This window comes from Oncorhynchus gorbuscha, linkage group LG09 (genome assembly GCF_021184085.1).
Source record: "Oncorhynchus gorbuscha isolate QuinsamMale2020 ecotype Even-year linkage group LG09, OgorEven_v1.0, whole genome shotgun sequence".
Lineage (NCBI taxonomy): Eukaryota > Metazoa > Chordata > Actinopteri > Salmoniformes > Salmonidae > Oncorhynchus > Oncorhynchus gorbuscha.
In genome coordinates, this window is record NC_060181.1 from 9,389,570 (window position 1) to 9,412,965 (window position 23,396).

The window sequence follows — 23,396 nt, forward strand, 5'->3', positions numbered from 1 at the left end:
GTTTCCGTAGTGTAGTGGTTATCACGTTCGCCTCACACGCGAAAGGTCCCCGGTTCGAGACCGGGCGGAAACACTTTTTTACCAATTGGACAGTAAGCCTATTCACTTAGGGCTCGGTCCCAATTTCGGAATTCATGCTTTTCCTTCGCACTTCTCAGTATTTGGTATTCAGACTTACCTTTTTTGTCGCGTAACGCACTCTGCATGTGTGGCTAGCTTGGGCGCTCTGAATACATTCCTGCTACGTGTGGTCTGTGTTCCATAATGATTCAAATAGTTTACCACTCCAGGGTTAGCCGACAAGAAACACAGCCCTTATTTTAAGTGTTTTTAAAATCCCCTGTGGGGAACATGAAGGGTGGAAAAATGATTGGAACCATTTTCCTGTTTGACCGCTAGTTTGTAATGGGTATTATGGCTCTTTCTGTGGTACTCACTTTGGGATATTATGTGAGGTAGACTTGTGGGCATTCCTAATATTTTCCACGACTTCCTCTTTTTGTATTGTAGTTTCAGTAGTGTAGTGGTTATCACGTTCGCCTCACACGCGAAAGGTCATATTCAATATTTCCCAATGCCCAGAGGCTAGCATTTGGTTTGAAACAGTTGTGGTTTATCTAAACCTTGCTGTCTACCTCTCCGACCTGTGGATCAATGTTGCCATTTTTTTGGGGACCTCCACCGTGCGATCTGTATGAATGTGAACAGACTGACAGCTTCTCTGAGCCAGGCAAATTCATTTATCAGGGTCATTGTAATGGATATATCCAAAGAAATGGCAATATAATCCAAGGTAAAACAAACAAAAATGTAGATCGTTTTCTGTAATTATAGCTGCTTGATGTGATTGTGTGATAGATTTAGTTGGCTGGCTAGCAAAGGAAAAGAAGCTAGCCTGCATAGGTACAGTGCATTTGGAAAGTTTTCAGACCCCTTACTTTTTCCACATTTTGTTACCTTACAGCCTTATACTAAAATGGATGAAATAAAATAAAATATATTTACCAACAATACCCCATAATGACAAAGCGATAACATATAGTTTTTATTAATAAAACAAATATTTTAAAAATACCTCATAATTCCCGGCTTCTCAAGCATTATTGCTTAATTAATGGACTAAGTAATTTCTGATTTTCAATAGATTCTGAGAGTGATAAATGCCCCACCCAGCCAAAGTCAGCCACACCCTTAGTTTCTCACTCATTAGGTTTCCGTAGTGTAGTGGTTATCACGTTCGCCTCACACGCGAAAGGTCCCCGGTTCGAGACCGGGCGGAAACACTTTTTTACCAATTGGACAGTAAGCCTATTCACTTAGGGCTCGGTCCCAATTACGGAATTCATGCTTTTCCTTCGCACTTCTCAGTATTTGGTATTCAGACTTACCTTTTTTTTGTCGCGTAACGCACTCTGCATGTGTGGCTAGCTTGGGCGCTCTGAATATATTCCTGCTACGTGTGGTCTGAGGTCCATAATGATTCAAATAGTTTACCACTCCAGGGTAAGCCGACAAGAAACACAGCCCTTATTTTAAGTGTTTTTAAAATCCCCTGTGGGGAACATGAAGGGTGGAAAAATGATTGGAACCATTTTCCTGTTTGACCGCTAGTTTTTAATGGGTATTATGGCTCTTTCTGTGGTACTCACTTTGGGATATTATGTGAGGTAGACTTGTGGGCATTCCTAATATTTTCCACGACTTCCTCTTTTTGTATTGTAGTTTCAGTAGTGTAGTGGTTATCACGTTCGCCTCACACGCGAAAGGTCATATTCAATATTTCCCAATGCCCAGAGGCTAGCATTTGGTTTGAAACAGTTGTGGTTTATCTAAACCTTGCTGTCTACCTCTCCGACCTGTGGATCAATGTTGTCATTTTTTGGGGACCTCCACCGTGCGATCTGTATGAATGTGAACAGACTGACAGCTTCTCTGAGCCAGGCAAATTCATTTATCAGGGTCATTGTAATGGATATATCCAAAGAAATGGCAATATAATCCAAGGTAAAACAAACAAAAATGTAGATCGTTTTCTGTAATTTCAGCTGCTTGATGTGATTGTGTGATAGATTTAGTTGGCTGGCTAGCAAAGGAAAAGAAGCTAGCCTGCATAGGTACAGTGCATTTGGAAAGTTTTCAGACCCCTTACTTTTTCCACATTTTGTTACCTTACAGCCTTATACTAAAATGGATGAAATAAAATAAAATATATTTACCAACAATACCCCATAATGACAAAGCGATAACATATAGTTTTTATTAATAAAACAAATATTTTAAAAATACCTCATAATTCCCGGCTTCTCAAGCATTATTGCTTAATTAATGGACTAAGTAATTTCTGATTTTCAATAGATTCTGAGAGTGATAAATGTCCCACCCAGCCAAAGTCAGCCACACCCTTAGTTTCTCACTCATTAGGTTTCCGTAGTGTAGTGGTTATCACGTTCGCCTCACACGCGAAAGGTCCCCGGTTCGAGACCGGGCGGAAACACTTTTTAACAAATTGGACAGTAAGCCTATTCACTTAGGGCTCGGTCCCAATTTCGGAATTCATGCTTTTCCTTCGCACTTCTCAGTATTTGGTATTCAGACTTACCTTTTTTGTCGCGTAACGCACTCTGCATGTGTGGCTAGCTTGGGCGCTCTGAATATATTCCTGCTACGTGTGGTCTGAGGTCCATAATGATTCAAATAGTTTACCACTCCAGGGTAAGCCGACAAGAAACACAGCCCTTATTTTAAGTGTTTTTAAAATCCCCTGTGGGGAACATGAAGGGTGGAAAAATGATTGGAACCATTTTCCTGTTTGACCGCTAGTTTTTAATGGGTATTATGGCTCTTTCTGTGGTACTCACTTTGGGATATTATGTGAGGTAGACTTGTGGGCATTCCTAATATTTTCCACGACTTCCTCTTTTTGTATTGTAGTTTCAGTAGTGTAGATGGTTATCACGTTCGCCTCACACGCGAAAGGTCATATTCAATATTTCCCAATGCCCAGAGGCTAGCATTTGGTTTGAAACAGTTGTGGTTTATCTAAACCTTGCTGTCTACCTCTCCGACCTGTGGATCAATGTTGCCATTTTTTTGGGGACCTCCACCGTGCGATCTGTATGAATGTGAACAGACTGACAGCTTCTCTGAGCCAGGCAAATTCATTTATCAGGGTCATTGTAATGGATATATCCAAAGAAATGGCAATATAATCCAAGGTAAAACAAACAAAAATGTAGATCGTTTTCTGTAATTTCAGCTGCTTGATGTGATTGTGTGATAGATTTAGTTGGCTGGCTAGCAAAGGAAAAGAAGCTAGCCTGCATAGGTACAGTGCATTTGGAAAGTTTTCAGACCCCTTACTTTTTCCACATTTTGTTACCTTACAGCCTTATACTAAAATGGATGAAATAAAAATAAAATATATTTACCAACAATACCCCATAATGACAAAGCGATAACATATAGTTTTTATTAATAAAACAAATATTTTAAAAATACCTCATAATTCCCGGCGGCTCAAGCATTATTATTGCTTAATTAATGGACTAAGTAATTTCTGATTTTCAATAGATTCTGAGAGTGATAAATGCCCCACCCAGCCAAAGTCAGCCACACCCTTAGTTTCACTCATCAGGTTTCTGTAGTGTAGTGGTTATCACGTTCGCCTCACACGCGAAAGGTCCCCGGTTCGAGACCGGGCGGAAACACTTTTTACCAATTGGACAGTAAGCCTATTCACTTAGGGCTCGGTCCCAATTTCGGAATTCATGCTTTTCCTTCGCACTTCTCAGTATTTGGTATTCAGACTTACCTTTTTTGTCGCGTAACGCACTCTGCATGTGTGGCTAGCTTGGGCGCTCTGAATATATTCCTGCTACGTGTGGTCTGAGGTCCATAATGATTCAAATAGTTTACCACTCCAGGGTAAGCCGACAAGAAACACAGCCCTTATTTTAAGTGTTTTTAAAATCCCCTGTGGGGAACATGAAGGGTGGAAAAATGATTGGAACCATTTTCCTGTTTGACCGCTAGTTTTAATGGGTATTATGGCTCTTTCTGTGGTACTCACTTTGGGATATTATGTGAGGTAGACTTGTGGGCATTCCTAATATTTTCCACGACTTCCTCTTTTTGTATTGTAGTTTCAGTAGTGTAGTGGTTATCACGTTCGCCTCACACGCGAAAGGTCATATTCAATATTTCCCAATGCCCAGAGGCTAGCATTTGGTTTGAAACAGTTGTGGTTTATCTAAACCTTGCTGTCTACCTCTCCGACCTGTGGATCAATGTTGCCATTTTTTTGGGGACCTCCACCGTGCGATCTGTATGAATGTGAACAGACTGACAGCTTCTCTGAGCCAGGCAAATTCATTTATCAGGGTCATTGTAATGGATATATCCAAAGAAATGGCAATATAATCCAAGGTAAAACAAACAAAAATGTAGATCGTTTTCTGTAATTTCAGCTGCTTGATGTGATTGTGTGATAGATTTAGTTGGCTGGCTAGCAAAGGAAAAGAAGCTAGCCTGCATAGGTACAGTGCATTTGGAAAGTTTTCAGGCCCCTTACTTTTTTCCACATTTTGTTACCTTACAGCCTTATACTAAAATGGATGAAATAAAATAAAATATATTTACCAACAATACCCCATAATGACAAAGCGATAACATATAGTTTTTATTAATAAAACAAATATTTTAAAAATACCTCATAATTCCCGGCTTCTCAAGCCATTATTGCTTAATTAATGGACTAAGTAATTTCTGATTTTCAATAGATTCTGAGTGATAAATGTCCCACCCAGCCAAAGTCAGCCACACCCTTAGTTTCTCACTCATTAGGTTTCCGTAGTGTAGTGGTTATCACGTTCGCCTCACATGCGAAAGGTCCCCGGTTCGAGACCGGGCGGAAACACTTTTTTACCAATTGGACAGTAAGCCTATTCACTTAGGGCTCGGTCCCAATTTCGGAATTCATGCTTTTCCTTCGCACTTCTCAGTATTTGGTATTCAGACTTACCTTTTTTGTCGCGTAACGCACTCTGCATGTGTGGCTAGCTTGGGCGCTCTGAATATATTCCTGCTACGTGTGGTCTGAGGTCCATAATGATTCAAATAGTTTACCACTCCAGGGTAAGCCGACAAGAAACACAGCCCTTATTTTAAGTGTTTTTAAAATCCCCTGTGGGGAACATGAAGGGTGGAAAAATGATTGGAACCATTTTCCTGTTTGACCGCTAGTTTTAATGGGTATTATGGCTCTTTCTGTGGTACTCACTTTGGGATATTATGTGAGGTAGACTTGTGGGCATTCCTAATATTTTCCACGACTTCCTCTTTTTGTATTGTAGTTTCAGTAGTGTAGTGGTTATCACGTTCGCCTCACACGCGAAAGGTCATATTCAATATTTCCCAATGCCCAGAGGCTAGCATTTGGTTTGAAACAGTTGTGGTTTATCTAAACCTTGCTGTCTACCTCTCCGACCTGTGGATCAATGTTGCCATTTTTTTGGGGACCTCCACCGTGCGATCTGTATGAATGTGAACAGACGACAGCTTCTCTGAGCCAGGCAAATTCATTTATCAGGGTCATTGTAATGGATATATCCAAAGAAATGGCAATATAATCCAAGGTAAAACAAACAAAAATGTAGATCGTTTTCTGTAATTTAGCTGCTTGATGTGATTGTGTGATAGATTTAGTTGGCTGGCTAGCAAAGGAAAAGAAGCTAGCCTGCATAGGTACAGTGCATTTGGAAAGTTTTCAGACCCCTTACTTTTTCCACATTTTGTTACCTTACAGCCTTATACTAAAATGGATGAAATAAAATAAAATATATTTACCAACAATACCCCATAATGACAAAGCGATAACATATAGTTTTTATTAATAAAACAAATATTTTAAAAATACCTCATAATTCCCGGCTTCTCAAGCATTATTGCTTAATTAATGGACTAAGTAATTTCTGATTTTCAATAGATTCTGAGAGTGATAAATGCCCCACCCAGCCAAAGTCAACCACACCCTTAGTATTACACTCATCAGGTTTCCGTAGTGTAGTGGTTATCACGTTCGCCTCACACGCGAAAGGTCCCCGGTTCGAGACCGGGCGGAAACACTTTTTTACCAATTGGACAGTAAGCCTATTCACTTAGGGCTCGGTCCCAATTTCGGAATTCATGCTTTTCCTTCGCACTTCTCAGTATTTGGTATTCAGACTTACCTTTTTTGTCGCGTAACGCACTCTGCATGTGTGGCTAGCTTGGGCGCTCTGAATATATTCCTGCTACGTGTGGTCTGAGGTCCATAATGATTCAAATAGTTTACCACTCCAGGGTAAGCCGACAAGAAACACAGCCCTTATTTTAAGTGTTTTTAAAATCCCCTGTGGGGAACATGAAGGGTGGAAAAATGATTGGAACCATTTTCCTGTTTGACCGCTAGTTTTAATGGGTATTATGGCTCTTTCTGTGGTACTCACTTTGGGATATTATGTGAGGTAGACTTGTGGGCATTCCTAATATTTTCCACGACTTCCTCTTTTTGTATGTAGTTTCAGTAGTGTAGTGGTTATCACGTTCGCCTCACACGCGAAAGGTCATATTCAATATTTCCCAATGCCCAGAGGCTAGCATTTGGTTTGAAACAGTTGTGGTTTATCTAAACCTTGCTGTCTACCTCTCCGACCTGTGGATCAATGTTGCCATTTTTTTGGGGACCTCCACCGTGCGATCTGTATGAATGTGAACAGACTGACAGCTTCTCTGAGCCAGGCAAATTCATTTATCAGGGTCATTGTAATGGATATATCCAAAGAAATGGCAATATAATCCAAGGTAAAACAAACAAAAATGTAGATCGTTTTCTGTAATTTAGCTGCTTGATGTGATTGTGTGATAGATTTAGTTGGCTGGCTAGCAAAGGAAAAGAAGCTAGCCTGCATAGGTACAGTGCATTTGGAAAGTTTTCAGACCCCTTACTTTTTCCACATTTTGTTACCTTACAGCCTTATACTAAAATGGATGAAATAAAATAAAATATATTTAACAATACCCCATAATGACAAAGCGATAACATATAGTTTTTATTAATAAAACAAATATTTTAAAAATACCTCATAATTCCCGGCTTCTCAAGCATTATTGCTTAATTAATGGACTAAGTAATTTCTGATTTTCAATAGATTCTGAGAGTGATAAATGTCCCCACCCAGCCAAAGTCAGCCACACCCTTAGTTTCTCACTCATCAGGTTTCCGTAGTGTAGTGGTTATCACGTTCGCCTCACACGCGAAAGGTCCCCGGTTCGAGACCGGGCGGAAACACATTTTAACAAATTGGACAGTAAGCCTATTCACTTAGGGCTCGGTCCCAATTTCGGAATTCATGCTTTTCCTTCGCACTTCTCAGTATTTGGTATTCAGACTTACCTTTTTTGTCGCGTAACGCACTCTGCATGTGTGGCTAGCTTGGGCGCTCTGAATATATTCCTGCTACGTGTGGTCTGAGGTCCATAATGATTCAAATAGTTTACCACTCCAGGGTAAGCCGACAAGAAACACAGCCCTTATTTTAAGTGTTTTTAAAATCCCCTGTGGGGAACATGAAGGGTGGAAAAATGATTGGAACCATTTTCCTGTTTGACCGCTAGTTTTTAATGGGTATTATGGCTCTTTCTGTGGTACTCACTTTGGGATATTATGTGAGGTAGACTTGTGGGCATTCCTAATATTTTCCACGACTTCCTCTTTTTGTATTGTAGTTTCAGTAGTGTAGTGGTTATCACGTTCGCCTCACACGCGAAAGGTCATATTCAATATTTCCCAATGCCCAGAGGCTAGCATTTGGTTTGAAACAGTTGTGGTTTATCTAAACCTTGCTGTCTACCTCTCCGACCTGTGGATCAATGTTGCCATTTTTTGGGGACCTCCACCGTGCGATCTGTATGAATGTGAACAGACTGACAGCTTCTCTGAGCCAGGCAAATTCATTTATCAGGGTCATTGTAATGGATATATCCAAAGAAATGGCAATATAATCCAAGGTAAAACAAACAAAAATGTAGATCGTTTTCTGTAATTATAGCTGCTTGATGTGATTGTGTGATAGATTTAGTTGGCTGGCTAGCAAAGGAAAAGAAGCTAGCCTGCATAGGTACAGTGCATTTGGAAAGTTTTCAGACCCCTTACTTTTTCCACATTTTGTTACCTTACAGCCTTATACTAAAATGGATGAAATAAAAATAAAATATATTTACCAACAATACCCCATAATGACAAAGCGATAACATATAGTTTTTATTAATAAAACAAATATTTTAAAAATACCTCATAATTCCCGGCTTCTCAAGCATTATTGCTTAATTAATGGACTAAGTAATTTCTGATTTTCAATAGATTCTGAGAGTGATAAATGCCCCACCCAGCCAAAGTCAGCCACACCCTTAGTTTCTCACTCATTAGGTTTCCGTAGTGTAGTGGTTATCACGTTCGCCTCACACGCGAAAGGTCCCCGGTTCGAGACCGGGCGGAAACACTTTTTACCAATTGGACAGTAAGCCTATTCACTTAGGGCTCGGTCCCAATTTCGGAATTCATGCTTTTCCTTCGCACTTCTCAGTATTTGGTATTCAGACTTACCTTTTTTGTCGCGTAACGCACTCTGCATGTGTGGCTAGCTTGGGCGCTCTGAATATATTCCTGCTACGTGTGGTCTGAGGTCCATAATGATTCAAATAGTTTACCACTCCAGGGTAAGCCGACAAGAAACACAGCCCTTATTTTAAGTGTTTTTAAAATCCCCTGTGGGGAACATGAAGGGTGGAAAAATGATTGGAACCATTTTCCTGTTTGACCGCTAGTTTTTAATGGGTATTATGGCTCTTTCTGTGGTACTCACTTTGGGATATTATGTGAGGTAGACTTGTGGGCATTCCTAATATTTTCCACGACTTCCTCTTTTTGTATTGTAGTTTCAGTAGTGTAGTGGTTATCACGTTCGCCTCACACGCGAAAGGTCATATTCAATATTTCCCAATGCCCAGAGGCTAGCATTTGGTTTGAAACAGTTGTGGTTTATCTAAACCTTGCTGTACCTCTCCGACCTGTGGATCAATGTTGCCATTTTTTGGGGACCTCCACCGTGCGATCTGTATGAATGTGAACAGACTGACAGCTTCTCTGAGCCAGGCAAATTCATTTATCAGGGTCATTGTAATGGATATATCCAAAGAAATGGCAATATAATCCAAGGTAAAACAAACAAAAATGTAGATCGTTTTCTGTAATTATAGCTGCTTGATGTGATTGTGTGATAGATTTAGTTGGCTGGCTAGCAAAGGAAAAGAAGCTAGCCTGCATAGGTACAGTGCATTTGGAAAGTTTTCAGACCCCTTACTTTTTCCACATTTTGTTACCTTACAGCCTTATACTAAAATGGATGAAATAAAAATAAAATATATTTACCAACAATACCCCATAATGACAAAGCGATAACATATAGTTTTTATTAATAAAACAAATATTTTAAAAATACCTCATAATTCCCGGCTTCTCAAGCATTATTGCTTAATTAATGGACTAAGTAATTTCTATTTTCAATAGGTTCTGAGAGTGATAAATGTCCCACCCAGCCAAAGTCAGCCACACCCTTAGTTTCTCACTCATTAGGTTTCCGTAGTGTAGTGGTTATCACGTTCGCCTCACACGCGAAAGGTCCCCGGTTCGAGACCGGGCGGAAACACTTTTTACCAATTGGACAGTAAGCCTATTCACTTAGGGCTCGGTCCCAATTTCGGAATTCATGCTTTTCCTTCGCACTTCTCAGTATTTGGTATTCAGACTTACCTTTTTTGTCGCGTAACGCACTCTGCATGTGTGGCTAGCTTGGGCGCTCTGAATATATTCCTGCTACGTGTGGTCTGAGGTCCATAATGATTCAAATAGTTTACCACTCCAGGGTAAGCCGACAAGAAACACAGCCCTTATTTTAAGTGTTTTTAAAATCCCCTGTGGGGAACATGAAGGGTGGAAAAATGATTGGAACCATTTTCCTGTTTGACCGCTAGTTTTAATGGGTATTATGGCTCTTTGTGGTACTCACTTTGGGATATTATGTGAGGTAGACTTGTGGGCATTCCTAATATTTTCCACGACTTCCTCTTTTTGTATTGTAGTTTCAGTAGTGTAGTGGTTATCACGTTCGCCTCACACGCGAAAGGTCATATTCAATATTTCCCAATGCCCAGAGGCTAGCATTTGGTTTGAAACAGTTGTGGTTTATCTAAACCTTGCTGTCTACCTCTCCGACCTGTGGATCAATGTTGCCATTTTTTGGGGACCTCCACCGTGCGATCTGTATGAATGTGAACAGACTGACAGCTTCTCTGAGCCAGGCAAATTCATTTATCAGGGTCATTGTAATGGATATATCCAAAGAAATGGCAATATAATCCAAGGTAAAACAAACAAAAATGTAGATCGTTTTCTGTAATTATAGCTGCTTGATGTGATTGTGTGATAGATTTAGTTGGCTGGCTAGCAAAGGAAAAGAAGCTAGCCTGCATAGGTACAGTGCATTTGGAAAGTTTTCAGACCCCTTACTTTTTCCACATTTTGTTACCTTACAGCCTTATACTAAAATGGATGAAATAAAAATAAAATATATTTACCAACAATACCCCATAATGACAAAGCGATAACATATAGTTTTTATTAATAAAACAAATATTTTAAAAATACCTCATAATTCCCGGCTTCTCAAGCATTATTGCTTAATTAATGGACTAAGTAATTTCTGATTTTCAATAGATTCTGAGAGTGATAAATGCCCCACCCAGCCAAAGTCAGCCACACCCTTAGTTTCTCACTCATTAGGTTTCCGTAGTGTAGTGGTTATCACGTTCGCCTCACACGCGAAAGGTCCCCGGTTCGAGACCGGGCGGAAACACTTTTTACCAATTGGACAGTAAGCCTATTCACTTAGGGCTCGGTCCCAATTTCGGAATTCATGCTTTTCCTTCGCACTTCTCAGTATTTGGTATTCAGACTTACCTTTTTTGTCGCGTAACGCACTCTGCATGTGTGGCTAGCTTGGGCGCTCTGAATATATTCCTGCTACGTGTGGTCTGAGGTCCATAATGATTCAAATAGTTTACCACTCCAGGGTAAGCCGACAAGAAACACAGCCCTTATTTTAAGTGTTTTTAAAATCCCCTGTGGGGAACATGAAGGGTGGAAAAATGATTGGAACCATTTTCCTGTTTGACCGCTAGTTTTAATGGGTATTATGGCTCTTTCTGTGGTACTCACTTTGGGATATTATGTGAGGTAGACTTGTGGGCATTCCTAATATTTTCCACGACTTCCTCTTTTTGTATTGTAGTTTCAGTAGTGTAGTGGTTATCACGTTCGCCTCACACGCGAAAGGTCATATTCAATATTTCCCAATGCCCAGAGGCTAGCATTTGGTTTGAAACAGTTGTGGTTTATCTAAACCTTGCTGTCTACCTCTCCGACCTGTGGATCAATGTTGCCATTTTTTGGGGACCTCCACCGTGCGATCTGTATGAATGTGAACAGACTGACATCTCTGAGCCAGGCAAATTCATTTATCAGGGTCATTGTAATGGATATATCCAAAGAAATGGCAATATAATCCAAGGTAAAACAAACAAAAATGTAGATCGTTTTCTGTAATTATAGCTGCTTGATGTGATTGTGTGATAGATTTAGTTGGCTGGCTAGCAAAGGAAAAGAAGCTAGCCTGCATAGGTACAGTGCATTTGGAAAGTTTTCAGACCCCTTACTTTTTCCACATTTTGTTACCTTACAGCCTTATACTAAAATGGATGAAATAAAAATAAAATATATTTACCAACAATACCCCATAATGACAAAGCGATAACATATAGTTTTTATTAATAAAACAAATATTTTAAAAATACCTCATAATTCCCGGCTTCTCAAGCATTATTGCTTAATTAATGGACTAAGTAATTTCTAATTTTCAATAGATTCTGAGAGTGATAAATGTCCCACCCAGCCAAAGTCAGCCACACCCTTAGTTTCTCACTCATTAGGTTTCGTAGTGTAGTGGTTATCACGTTCGCCTCACACGCGAAAGGTCCCCGGTTCGAGACCGGGCGGAAACACTTTTTTACCAATTGGACAGTAAGCCTATTCACTTAGGGCTCGGTCCCAATTTCGGAATTCATGCTTTTCCTTCGCACTTCTCAGTATTTGGTATTCAGACTTACCTTTTTTGTCGCGTAACGCACTCTGCATGTGTGGCTAGCTTGGGCGCTCTGAATATATTCCTGCTACGTGTGGTCTGAGGTCCATAATGATTCAAATAGTTTACCACTCCAGGGTAAGCCGACAAGAAACACAGCCCTTATTTTAAGTGTTTTTAAAATCCCCTGTGGGGAACATGAAGGGTGGAAAAATGATTGGAACCATTTTCCTGTTTGACCGCTAGTTTTAATGGGTATTATGGCTCTTTCTGTGGTACTCACTTTGGGATATTATGTGAGGTAGACTTGTGGGCATTCCTAATATTTTCCACGACTTCCTCTTTTTGTATTAGTTTCAGTAGTGTAGTGGTTATCACGTTCGCCTCACACGCGAAAGGTCATATTCAATATTTCCCAATGCCCAGAGGCTAGCATTTGGTTTGAAACAGTTGTGGTTTATCTAAACCTTGCTGTCTACCTCTCCGACCTGTGGATCAATGTTGCCATTTTTTTGGGGACCTCCACCGTGCGATCTGTATGAATGTGAACAGACTGACAGCTTCTCTGAGCCAGGCAAATTCATTTATCAGGGTCATTGTAATGGATATATCCAAAGAAATGGCAATATAATCCAAGGTAAAACAAACAAAAATGTAGATCGTTTTCTGTAATTATAGCTGCTTGATGTGATTGTGTGATAGATTTAGTTGGCTGGCTAGCAAAGGAAAAGAAGCTAGCCTGCATAGGTACAGTGCATTTGGAAAGTTTTCAGACCCCTTACTTTTTCCACATTTTGTTACCTTACAGCCTTATACTAAAATGGATGAAATAAAAATAAAATATATTTACCAACAATACCCCATAATGACAAAGCGATAACATATAGTTTTTATTAATAAAACAAATATTTTAAAAATACCTCATAATTCCCGGCTTCTCAAGCATTATTGCTTAATTAATGGACTAAGTAATTTCTAATTTTCAATAGATTCTGAGAGTGATAAATGTCCCACCCCGCCAAAGTCAGCCACACCCTTAGTTTCTCACTCATTAGGTTTCCGTAGTGTAGTGGTTATCACGTTCGCCTCACACGCGAAAGGTCCCCGGTTCGAGACCGGGCGGAAACACTTTTTTACCAATTGGACAGTAAGCCTATTCACTTAGGGCTCGGTCCCAATTTCGGAATTCATGCTTTTCCTTCGCACTTCTCAGTATTTGGTATTCAGACTTACCTTTTTTGTCGCGTAACGCACTCTGCATGTGTGGCTAGCTTGGGCGCTCTGAATATATTCCTGCTACGTGTGGTCTGAGGTCCATAATGATTCAAATAGTTTACCACTCCAGGGTAAGCCGACAAGAAACACAGCCCTTATTTTAAGTGTTTTTAAAATCCCCTGTGGGGAACATGAAGGGTGGAAAAATGATTGGAACCATTTTCCTGTTTGACCGCTAGTTTTTAATGGGTATTATGGCTCTTTCTGTGGTACTCACTTTGGGATATTATGTGAGGTAGACTTGTGGGCATTCCTAATATTTTCCACGACTTCCTCTTTTTGTATTGTAGTTTCAGTAGTGTAGTGGTTATCACGTTCGCCTCACACGCGAAAGGTCATATTCAATATTTCCCAATGCCCAGAGGCTAGCATTTGGTTTGAAACAGTTGTGGTTTATCTAAACCTTGCTGTCTACCTCTCCGACCTGTGGATCAATGTTGCCATTTTTTGGGGACCTCCACCGTGCGATCTGTATGAATGTGAACAGACTGACAGCTTCTCTGAGCCAGGCAAATTCATTTATCAGGGTCATTGTAATGGATATATCCAAAGAAATGGCGATATAATCCAAGGTAAAAAAAAAAAAAATGTAGATCGTTTTCTGTAATTATAGCTGCTTGATGTGATTGTGTGATAGATTTAGTTGGCTGGCTAGCAAAGGAAAAGAAGCTAGCCTGCATAGGTACAGTGCATTTGGAAAGTTTTCAGACCCCTTACTTTTTCCACATTTTGTTACCTTACAGCCTTATACTAAAATGGATGAAATAAAAATAAAATATATTTACCAACAATACCCCATAATGACAAAGCGATAACATATAGTTTTTATTAATAAAACAAATATTTTAAAAATACCTCATAATTCCCGGCTTCTCAAGCATTATTGCTTAATTAATGGACTAAGTAATTTCTAATTTTCAATAGATTCTGAGAGTGATAAATGTCCCACCCCGCCAAAGTCAGCCACACCCTTAGTTTCTCACTCATTAGGTTTCCGTAGTGTAGTGGTTATCACGTTCGCCTCACACGCGAAAGGTCCCCGGTTCGAGACCGGGCGGAAACACTTTTTTACCAATTGGACAGTAAGCCTATTCACTTAGGGCTCGGTCCCAATTTCGGAATTCATGCTTTTCCTTCGCACTTCTCAGTATTTGGTATTCAGACTTACCTTTTTTTTGTCGCGTAACGCACTCTGCATGTGTGGCTAGCTTGGGCGCTCTGAATATATTCCTGCTACGTGTGGTCTGAGGTCCATAATGATTCAAATAGTTTACCACTCCAGGGTAAGCCGACAAGAAACACAGCCCTTATTTTAAGTGTTTTTAAAATCCCCTGTGGGGAACATGAAGGGTGGAAAAATGATTGGAACCATTTTCCTGTTTGACCGCTAGTTTTAATGGGTATTATGGCTCTTTCTGTGGTACTCACTTTGGGATATTATGTGAGGTAGACTTGTGGGCATTCCTAATATTTTCCACGACTTCCTCTTTTTGTATTGTAGTTTCAGTAGTGTAGTGGTTATCACGTTCGCCTCACACGCGAAAGGTCATATTCAATATTTCCCAATGCCCAGAGGCTAGCATTTGGTTTGAAACAGTTGTGGTTTATCTAAACCTTGCTGTCTACCTCTCCGACCTGTGGATCAATGTTGCCATTTTTTGGGGACCTCCACCGTGCGATCTGTATGAATGTGAACAGACTGACAGCTTCTCTGAGCCAGGCAAATTCATTTATCAGGGTCATTGTAATGGATATATCCAAAGAAATGGCAATATAATCCAAGGTAAAACAAACAAAAATGTAGATCGTTTTCTGTAATTATAGCTGCTTGATGTGATTGTGTGATAGATTTAGTTGGCTGGCTAGCAAAGGAAAAGAAGCTAGCCTGCATAGGTACAGTGCATTTGGAAAGTTTTCAGACCCCTTACTTTTTCCACATTTTGTTACCTTACAGCCTTATACTAAAATGGATGAAATAAAAATAAAATATATTTACCAACAATACCCCATAATGACAAAGCGATAACATATAGTTTTTATTAATAAAACAAATATTTTAAAAATACCTCATAATTCCCGGCGGCTTCTCTCAAGCATTATTGCTTAATTAATGGACTAAGTAATTTCTAATTTTCAATAGATTCTGAGAGTGATAAATGTCCCACCCCGCCAAAGTCAGCCACACCCTTAGTTTCTCACTCATTAGGTTTCCGTAGTGTAGTGGTTATCACGTTCGCCTCACACGCGAAAGGTCCCCGGTTCGAGACCGGGCGGAAACACTTTTTACCAATTGGACAGTAAGCCTATTCACTTAGGGCTCGGTCCCAATTTCGGAATTCATGCTTTTCCTTCGCACTTCTCAGTATTTGGTATTCAGACTTACCTTTTTTGTCGCGTAACGCACTCTGCATGTGTGGCTAGCTTGGGCGCTCTGAATATATTCCTGCTACGTGTGGTCTGAGGTCCATAATGATTCAAATAGTTTACCACTCCAGGGTAAGCCGACAAGAAACACAGCCCTTATTTTAAGTGTTTTTAAAATCCCCTGTGGGGAACATGAAGGGTGGAAAAATGATTGGAACCATTTTCCTGTTTGACCGCTAGTTTTAATGGGTATTATGGCTCTTTCTGTGGTACTCACTTTGGGATATTATGTGAGGTAGACTTGTGGGCATTCCTAATATTTTCCACGACTTCCTCTTTTTGTATTGTAGTTTCAGTAGTGTAGTGGTTATCACGTTCGCCTCACACGCGAAAGGTCATATTCAATATTTCCCAATGCCCAGAGGCTAGCATTTGGTTTGAAACAGTTGTGGTTTATCTAAACCTTGCTGTCTACCTCTCCGACCTGTGGATCAATGTTGCCATTTTTTTGGGGACCTCCACCGTGCGATCTGTATGAATGTGAACAGACTGACAGCTTCTCTGAGCCAGGCAAATTCATTTATCAGGGTCATTGTAATGGATATATCCAAAGAAATGGCAATATAATCCAAGGTAAAACAAACAAAAATGTAGATCGTTTTCTGTAATTATAGCTGCTTGATGTGATTGTGTGATAGATTTAGTTGGCTGGCTAGCAAGGAAAAGAAGCTAGCCTGCATAGGTACAGTGCATTTGGAAAGTTTTCAGACCCCTTACTTTTTCCACATTTTGTTACCTTACAGCCTTATACTAAAATGGATGAAATAAAAATAAAATATATTTACCAACAATACCCCATAATGACAAAGCGATAACATATAGTTTTTATTAATAAAACAAATATTTTAAAAATACCTCATAATTCCCGGCTTCTCAAGCATTATTGCTTAATTAATGGACTAAGTAATTTCTAATTTTCAATAGATTCTGAGAGTGATAAATGCCCCACCCAGCCAAAGTCAGCCACACCCTTAGTTTCTCACTCATTAGGTTTCCGTAGTGTAGTGGTTATCACGTTCGCCTCACACGCGAAAGGTCCCCGGTTCGAGACCGGGCGGAAACACTTTTTTACCAATTGGACAGTAAGCCTATTCACTTAGGGCTCGGTCCCAATTTCGGAATTCATGCTTTTCCTTCGCACTTCTCAGTATTTGGTATTCAGACTTACCTTTTTTGTCGCGTAACGCACTCTGCATGTGTGGCTAGCTTGGGCGCTCTGAATATATTCCTGCTACGTGTGGTCTGAGGTCCATAATGATTCAAATAGTTTACCACTCCAGGGTAAGCCGACAAGAAACACAGCCCTTATTTTAAGTGTTTTTAAAATCCCCTGTGGGGAACATGAAGGGTGGAAAAATGATTGGAACCATTTTCCTGTTTGACCGCTAGTTTTTAATGGGTATTATGGCTCTTTCTGTGGTACTCACTTTGGGATATTATGTGAGGTAGACTTGTGGGCATTCCTAATATTTTCCACGACTTCCTCTTTTTGTATTGTAGTTTCAGTAGTGTAGTGGTTATCACGTTCGCCTCACACGCGAAAGGTCATATTCAATATTTCCCAATGCCCAGAGGCTAGCATTTGGTTTGAAACAGTTGTGGTTTATCTAAACCTTGCTGTCTACCTCTCAGACCTGTGGATCAATGTTGCCGTTTTTTTGGGGACCTCCACCGTGCGATCTGTATGAATGTGAACAGACTGACAGCTTCTCTGAGCCAGGCAAATTCATTTATCAGGGTCATTGTAATGGATATATCCAAAGAAATGGCAATATAATCCAAGGTAAAACAAACAAAAATGTAGATCGTTTTCTGTAATTATAGCTGCTTGATGTGATTGTGTGATAGATTTAGTTGGCTGGCTAGCAAAGGAAAAGAAGCTAGCCTGCATAGGTACAGTGCATTTGGAAAGTTTTCAGACCCCTTACTTTTTCCACATTTTGTTACCTTACAGCCTTATACTAAAATGGATGAAATAAAAATAAAATATATTTACCAACAATACCCCATAATGACAAAGCGATAACATATAGTTTTTATTAATAAAACAAATATTTTAAAAATACCTCATAATTCCCGGCTTCTCAAGCATTATTGCTTAATTAATGGACTAAGTAATTTCTAATTTTCAATAGATTCTGAGAGTGATAAATGTCCCACCCCGCCAAAGTCAGCCACACCCTTAGTTTCTCACTCATTAGGTTTCCGTAGTGTAGTGGTTATCACGTTCGCCTCACACGCGAAAGGTCCCCGGTTCGAGACCGGGCGGAAACACTTTTTTACCAATTGGACAGTAAGCCTATTCACTTAGGGCTCGGTCCCAATTTCGGAATTCATGCTTTTCCTTCGCACTTCTCAGTATTTGGTATTCAGACTTACCTTTTTTGTCGCGTAACGCACTCTGCATGTGTGGCTAGCTTGGGCGCTCTGAATATATTCCTGCTACGTGTGGTCTGAGGTCCATAATGATTCAAATAGTTTACCACTCCAGGGTAAGCCGACAAGAAACACAGCCCTTATTTTAAGTGTTTTTAAAATCCCCTGTGGGGAACATGAAGGGTGGAAAAATGATTGGAACCATTTTCCTGTTTGACCGCTAGTTTTTAATGGGTATTATGGCTCTTTCTGTGGTACTCACTTTGGGATATTATGTGAGGTAGACTTGTGGGCATTCCTAATATTTTCCACGACTTCCTCTTTTTGTATTGTAGTTTCAGTAGTGTAGTGGTTATCACGTTCGCCTCACACGCGAAAGGTCATATTCAATATTTCCCAGCCCAGAGGCTAGCATTTGGTTTGAAACAGTTGTGGTTTATCTAAACCTTGCTGTCTACCTCTCCGACCTGTGGATCAATGTTGCCATTTTTTTGGGGACCTCCACCGTGCGATCTGTATGAATGTGAACAGACTGACAGCTTCTCTGAGCCAGGCAAATTCATTTATCAGGGTCATTGTAATGGATATATCCAAAGAAATGGCAATATAATCCAAGGTAAAACAAACAAAAATGTAGATCGTTTTCTGTAATTATAGCTGCTTGATGTGATTGTGTGATAGATTTAGTTGGCTGGCTAGCAAAGGAAAAGAAGCTAGCCTGCATAGGTACAGTGCATTTGGAAAGTTTTCAGACCCCTTACTTTTTCCACATTTTGTTACCTTACAGCCTTATACTAAAATGGATGAAATAAAAATAAAATATATTTACCAACAATACCCCATAATGACAAAGCGATAACATATAGTTTTTATTAATAAAACAAATATTTTAAAAATACCTCATAATTAATTCCCGGCTTCTCAAGCATTATTGCTTAATTAATGGACTAAGTAATTTCTAATTTTCAATAGATTCTGAGAGTGATAAATGTCCCACCCAGCCAAAGTCAGCCACACCCTTAGTTTCTCACTCATTAGGTTTCCGTAGTGTAGTGGTTATTTCGCCTCACACGCGAAAGGTTTTCGAGACCGGGTGGAAACAGTTTTTTACCAATTGAACAGTAAGCCTATTCACTTAGGGCTCGGAAACACTTTTTCACCAATTGACAAAGCGATAACATATAGTCAGCTTCTCAAGCATTATTCACTAAGTAATTTCTAATTTTCAATAGATTCTGAGAGTGATAAATGGCGTAGTGTAGTGGTTATCACGTTCGCCTCACACGCGAAAGGTCCCCGGTTCGAGACCGGGCGGAAACACTTTTTACCAATTGGACAGTAAGCCTATTCACTTAGGGCTCGGTCCCAATTTCGGAATTCATGCTTTTCCTTCGCACTTCTCAGTATTTGGTATTCAGACTTACCTTTTTTGTCGCGTAACGCACTCTGCATGTGTGGCTAGCTTGGGCGCTCTGAATATATTCCTGCTACGTGTGGTCTGAGGTCCATAATGATTCAAATAGTTTACCACTCCAGGGTAAGCCGACAAGAAACACAGCCCTTATTTTAAGTGTTTTTAAAATCCCCTGTGGGGAACATGAAGGGTGGAAAAATGATTGGAACCATTTTCCTGTTTGACCGCTAGTTTTAATGGGTATTATGGCTCTTTCTGTGGTACTCACTTTGGGATATTATGTGAGGTAGACTTGTGGGCATTCCTAATATTTTCCACGACTTCCTCTTTTTGTATTGTAGTTTCAGTAGTGTAGTGGTTATCACGTTCGCCTCACACGCGAAAGGTCATATTCAATATTTCCCAATGCCCAGAGGCTAGCATTTGGTTTGAAACAGTTGTGGTTTATCTAAACCTTGCTGTCTACCTCTCCGACCTGTGGATCAATGTTGCCATTTTTTTGGGGACCTCCACCGTGCGATCTGTATGAATGTGAACAGACTGACAGCTTCTCTGAGCCAGGCAAATTCATTTATCAGGGTCATTGTAATGGATATATCCAAAGAAATGGCAATATAATCCAAGGTAAAACAAACAAAAATGTAGATCGTTTTCTGTAATTATAGCTGCTTGATGTGATTGTGTGATAGATTTAGTTGGCTGGCTAGCAAAGGAAAAGAAGCTAGCCTGCATAGGTACAGTGCATTTGGAAAGTTTTCAGACCCCTTACTTTTTCCACATTTTGTTACCTTACAGCCTTATACTAAAATGGATGAAATAAAAATAAAATATATTTACCAACAATACCCCATAATGACAAAGCGATAACATATAGTTTTTATTAATAAAACAAATATTTTAAAAATACCTCATAATTCCCGGCTTCTCAAGCATTATTGCTTAATTAATGGACTAAGTAATTTCTAATTTTCAATAGATTCTGAGAGTGATAAATGTCCCACCCCGCCAAAGTCAGCCACACCCTTAGTTTCTCACTCATTAGGTTTCCGTAGTGTAGTGGTTATCACGTTCGCCTCACACGCGAAAGGTCCCCGGTTCGAGACCGGGCGGAAACACATTTTTTTACCAATTGGACAGTAAGCCTATTCACTTAGGGCTCGGTCCCCGGAATTATGCTTTTCCCGCACTTCTCAGTATTTGGTATTCAGGTTTTTATTAATAAAACAAATATTTTTATCATTCCGGCTTTCAAGAAAAATTATTGCTTAATTAATGGACTAAGTAATTTCTGATTTTCATTCTGAGATTGATAAATGCCCCACCCAGCCAAAGTCAGCCACACCCTTAGTATTCTCACTCATCAGGTTTCCGTAGTGTAGTGGTTATCACGTTCGCCTCGAAAGGTCCCCGGTTCGAGACCGGGCGGAAACACTTTTTTACCAATTGGACAGTAAGCCTATTCACTTAGGGCTCGGTCCCAATTTCGGAATTCATGCTTTTCCTTCGCACTTCTCAGTATTTGGTATTCAGACTTACCTTTTTTGTCGCGTAACGCACTCTGCATGTGTGGCTAGCTTGGGCGCTCTGAATATATTCCTGCTACGTGTGGTCTGAGGTCCATAATGATTCAAATAGTTTACCACTCCAGGGTAAGCCGACAAGAAACACAGCCCTTATTTTAAGTGTTTTTAAAATCCCCTGTGGGGAACATGAAGGGTGGAAAAATGATTGGAACCATTTTCCTGTTTGACCGCTAGTTTTTAATGGGTATTATGGCTCTTTCTGTGGTACTCACTTTGGGATATTATGTGAGGTAGACTTGTGGGCATTCCTAATATTTTCCACGACTTCCTCTTTTTGTATTGTAGTTTCAGTAGTGTAGATGTTATCACGTTCGCCTCACACGCGAAAGGTCATATTCAATATTTCCCAATGCCCAGAGGCTAGCATTTGGTTTGAAACAGTTGTGGTTTATCTAAACCTTGCTGTCTACCTCTCCGACCTGTGGATCAATGTTGCCATTTTTTGGGGACCTCCACCGTGCGATCTGTATGAATGTGAACAGACTGACAGCTTCTCTGAGCCAGGCAAATTCATTTATCAGGGTCATTGTAATGGATATATCCAAAGAAATGGCAATATAATCCAAGGTAAAACAAACAAAAATGTAGATCGTTTTCTGTAATTTCAGCTGCTTGATGTGATTGTGTGATAGATTTAGTTGGCTGGCTAGCAAAGGAAAAGAAGCTCCTGCATAGGTACAGTGCATTTGGAAAGTTTTCAGACCCCTTACTTTTTCCACATTTTGTTACCTTACAGACTTATACTAAAATGGATGAAATAAAATAAAATCTATCTACACACAATACCCCATAATGACAAAGCGATAACATATAGTTTTTATTAATAAAACAAATATTTTAAAAATACCTCATAATTCCCGGCTTCTCAAGCCTTATTGCTTAATTAATGGACTAAGTAATTTCTGATTTTCAATAGGTTCTGAGAGTGATAAATGTCCCACCCAGCCAAAGTCAGCCACACCCTTAGTTTTCACTCATAGGTTTCCGTAGTGTAGTGGTTATCACGTTCGCCTTATTTCCCGAGACCCCACACCCAGTAAGCCTAAAAAGTCCCCACACCTTCCGATAACATATAGTTTTTATTAATAAAACAAATATTTTAAAAATACCTCATAATTCCCGGCTTCTCAAGCATTATTGCTTAATTAATGGACTAAGTAATTTCTAATTTTCAATAGATTCTGAGAGTGATAAATGTCCCACCCCGCCAAAGTCAGCCACACCCTTAGTTTCTCACTCATTAGGTTTCCGTAGTGTAGTGGTTATCACGTTCGCCTCACACGCGAAAGGTCCCCGGTTCGAGACCGGGCGGAAACACTTTTTACAATTGGACAGTAAGCCTATTCACTTAGGGCTCGGTCCCAATTTCGGAATTCATGCTTTTCCTTCGCACTTCTCAGTATTTGGTATTCAGACTTACCTTTTTTTTGTCGCGTAACGCACTCTGCATGTGTGGCTAGCTTGGGCGCTCTGAATATATTCCTGCTACGTGTGGTCTGAGGTCCATAATGATTCAAATAGTTTACCACTCCAGGGTAAGCCGACAAAACACAGCCCTTATTTTAAGTGTTTTTAAAATCCCCTGTGGGGAACATGAAGGGTGGAAAAATGATTGGAACCATTTTCCTGTTTGACCGCTAGTTTTAATGGGTATTATGGCTCTTTCTGTGGTACTCACTTTGGGATATTATGTGAGGTAGACTTGTGGGCATTCCTAATATTTTCCACGACTTCCTCTTTTTGTATTGTAGTTTCAGTAGTGTAGATGTTATCACGTTCGCCTCACACGCGAAAGGTCATATTCAATATTTCCCAATGCCCAGAGGCTAGCATTTGGTTTGAAACAGTTGTGGTTTATCTAAACCTTGCTGTCTACCTCTCCGACCTGTGGATCAATGTTGCCATTTTTTTGGGGACCTCCACCGTGCGATCTGTATGAATGTGAACAGACTGACAGCTTCTCTGAGCCAGGCAAATTCATTTATCAGGGTCATTGTAATGGATATATCCAAAGAAATGGCAATATAATCCAAGGTAAAACAAACAATGTAGATCGTTTTCTGTAATTTCAGCTGCTTGATGTGATTGTGT

The 23,396-nt window shown here is 40.0% G+C and overlaps 1 protein-coding gene and 19 non-coding genes across 20 annotated transcripts in view; 19 read left to right on the top strand and 1 right to left on the bottom strand.

Moving 5' to 3' along the window:
• Positions 1-73, top strand: trnav-cac. Its single transcript has one exon. It is a non-coding gene; the product is annotated as a tRNA-Val (tRNA).
• The window catches only part of LOC124043145 (gamma-aminobutyric acid type B receptor subunit 1-like), a 438,637-nt gene that overhangs the window by 32,548 nt on the left and 382,693 nt on the right, over positions 1-23,396 (bottom strand). The window lies entirely within an intron of this gene.
• On the top strand, positions 1,211-1,283 carry trnav-cac. The gene has a single exon. It is a non-coding gene; the product is annotated as a tRNA-Val (tRNA).
• Positions 2,422-2,494, top strand: trnav-cac. Its single transcript has one exon. It is a non-coding gene; the product is annotated as a tRNA-Val (tRNA).
• trnav-cac lies at positions 3,635-3,707 on the top strand. Its single transcript has one exon. It is a non-coding gene; the product is annotated as a tRNA-Val (tRNA).
• trnav-cac lies at positions 4,843-4,915 on the top strand. The gene has a single exon. It is a non-coding gene; the product is annotated as a tRNA-Val (tRNA).
• trnav-cac lies at positions 6,050-6,122 on the top strand. The gene has a single exon. It is a non-coding gene; the product is annotated as a tRNA-Val (tRNA).
• trnav-cac lies at positions 7,255-7,327 on the top strand. Its single transcript has one exon. It is a non-coding gene; the product is annotated as a tRNA-Val (tRNA).
• On the top strand, positions 8,465-8,537 carry trnav-cac. The gene has a single exon. It is a non-coding gene; the product is annotated as a tRNA-Val (tRNA).
• On the top strand, positions 9,671-9,743 carry trnav-cac. The gene has a single exon. It is a non-coding gene; the product is annotated as a tRNA-Val (tRNA).
• On the top strand, positions 10,877-10,949 carry trnav-cac. Its single transcript has one exon. It is a non-coding gene; the product is annotated as a tRNA-Val (tRNA).
• On the top strand, positions 12,081-12,153 carry trnav-cac. Its single transcript has one exon. It is a non-coding gene; the product is annotated as a tRNA-Val (tRNA).
• trnav-cac lies at positions 13,289-13,361 on the top strand. The gene has a single exon. It is a non-coding gene; the product is annotated as a tRNA-Val (tRNA).
• On the top strand, positions 14,499-14,571 carry trnav-cac. The gene has a single exon. It is a non-coding gene; the product is annotated as a tRNA-Val (tRNA).
• On the top strand, positions 15,715-15,787 carry trnav-cac. The gene has a single exon. It is a non-coding gene; the product is annotated as a tRNA-Val (tRNA).
• Positions 16,923-16,995, top strand: trnav-cac. The gene has a single exon. It is a non-coding gene; the product is annotated as a tRNA-Val (tRNA).
• trnav-cac lies at positions 18,134-18,206 on the top strand. The gene has a single exon. It is a non-coding gene; the product is annotated as a tRNA-Val (tRNA).
• Positions 19,559-19,628, top strand: trnav-cac. The gene has a single exon. It is a non-coding gene; the product is annotated as a tRNA-Val (tRNA).
• On the top strand, positions 20,765-20,837 carry trnav-cac. Its single transcript has one exon. It is a non-coding gene; the product is annotated as a tRNA-Val (tRNA).
• Positions 22,550-22,622, top strand: trnav-cac. Its single transcript has one exon. It is a non-coding gene; the product is annotated as a tRNA-Val (tRNA).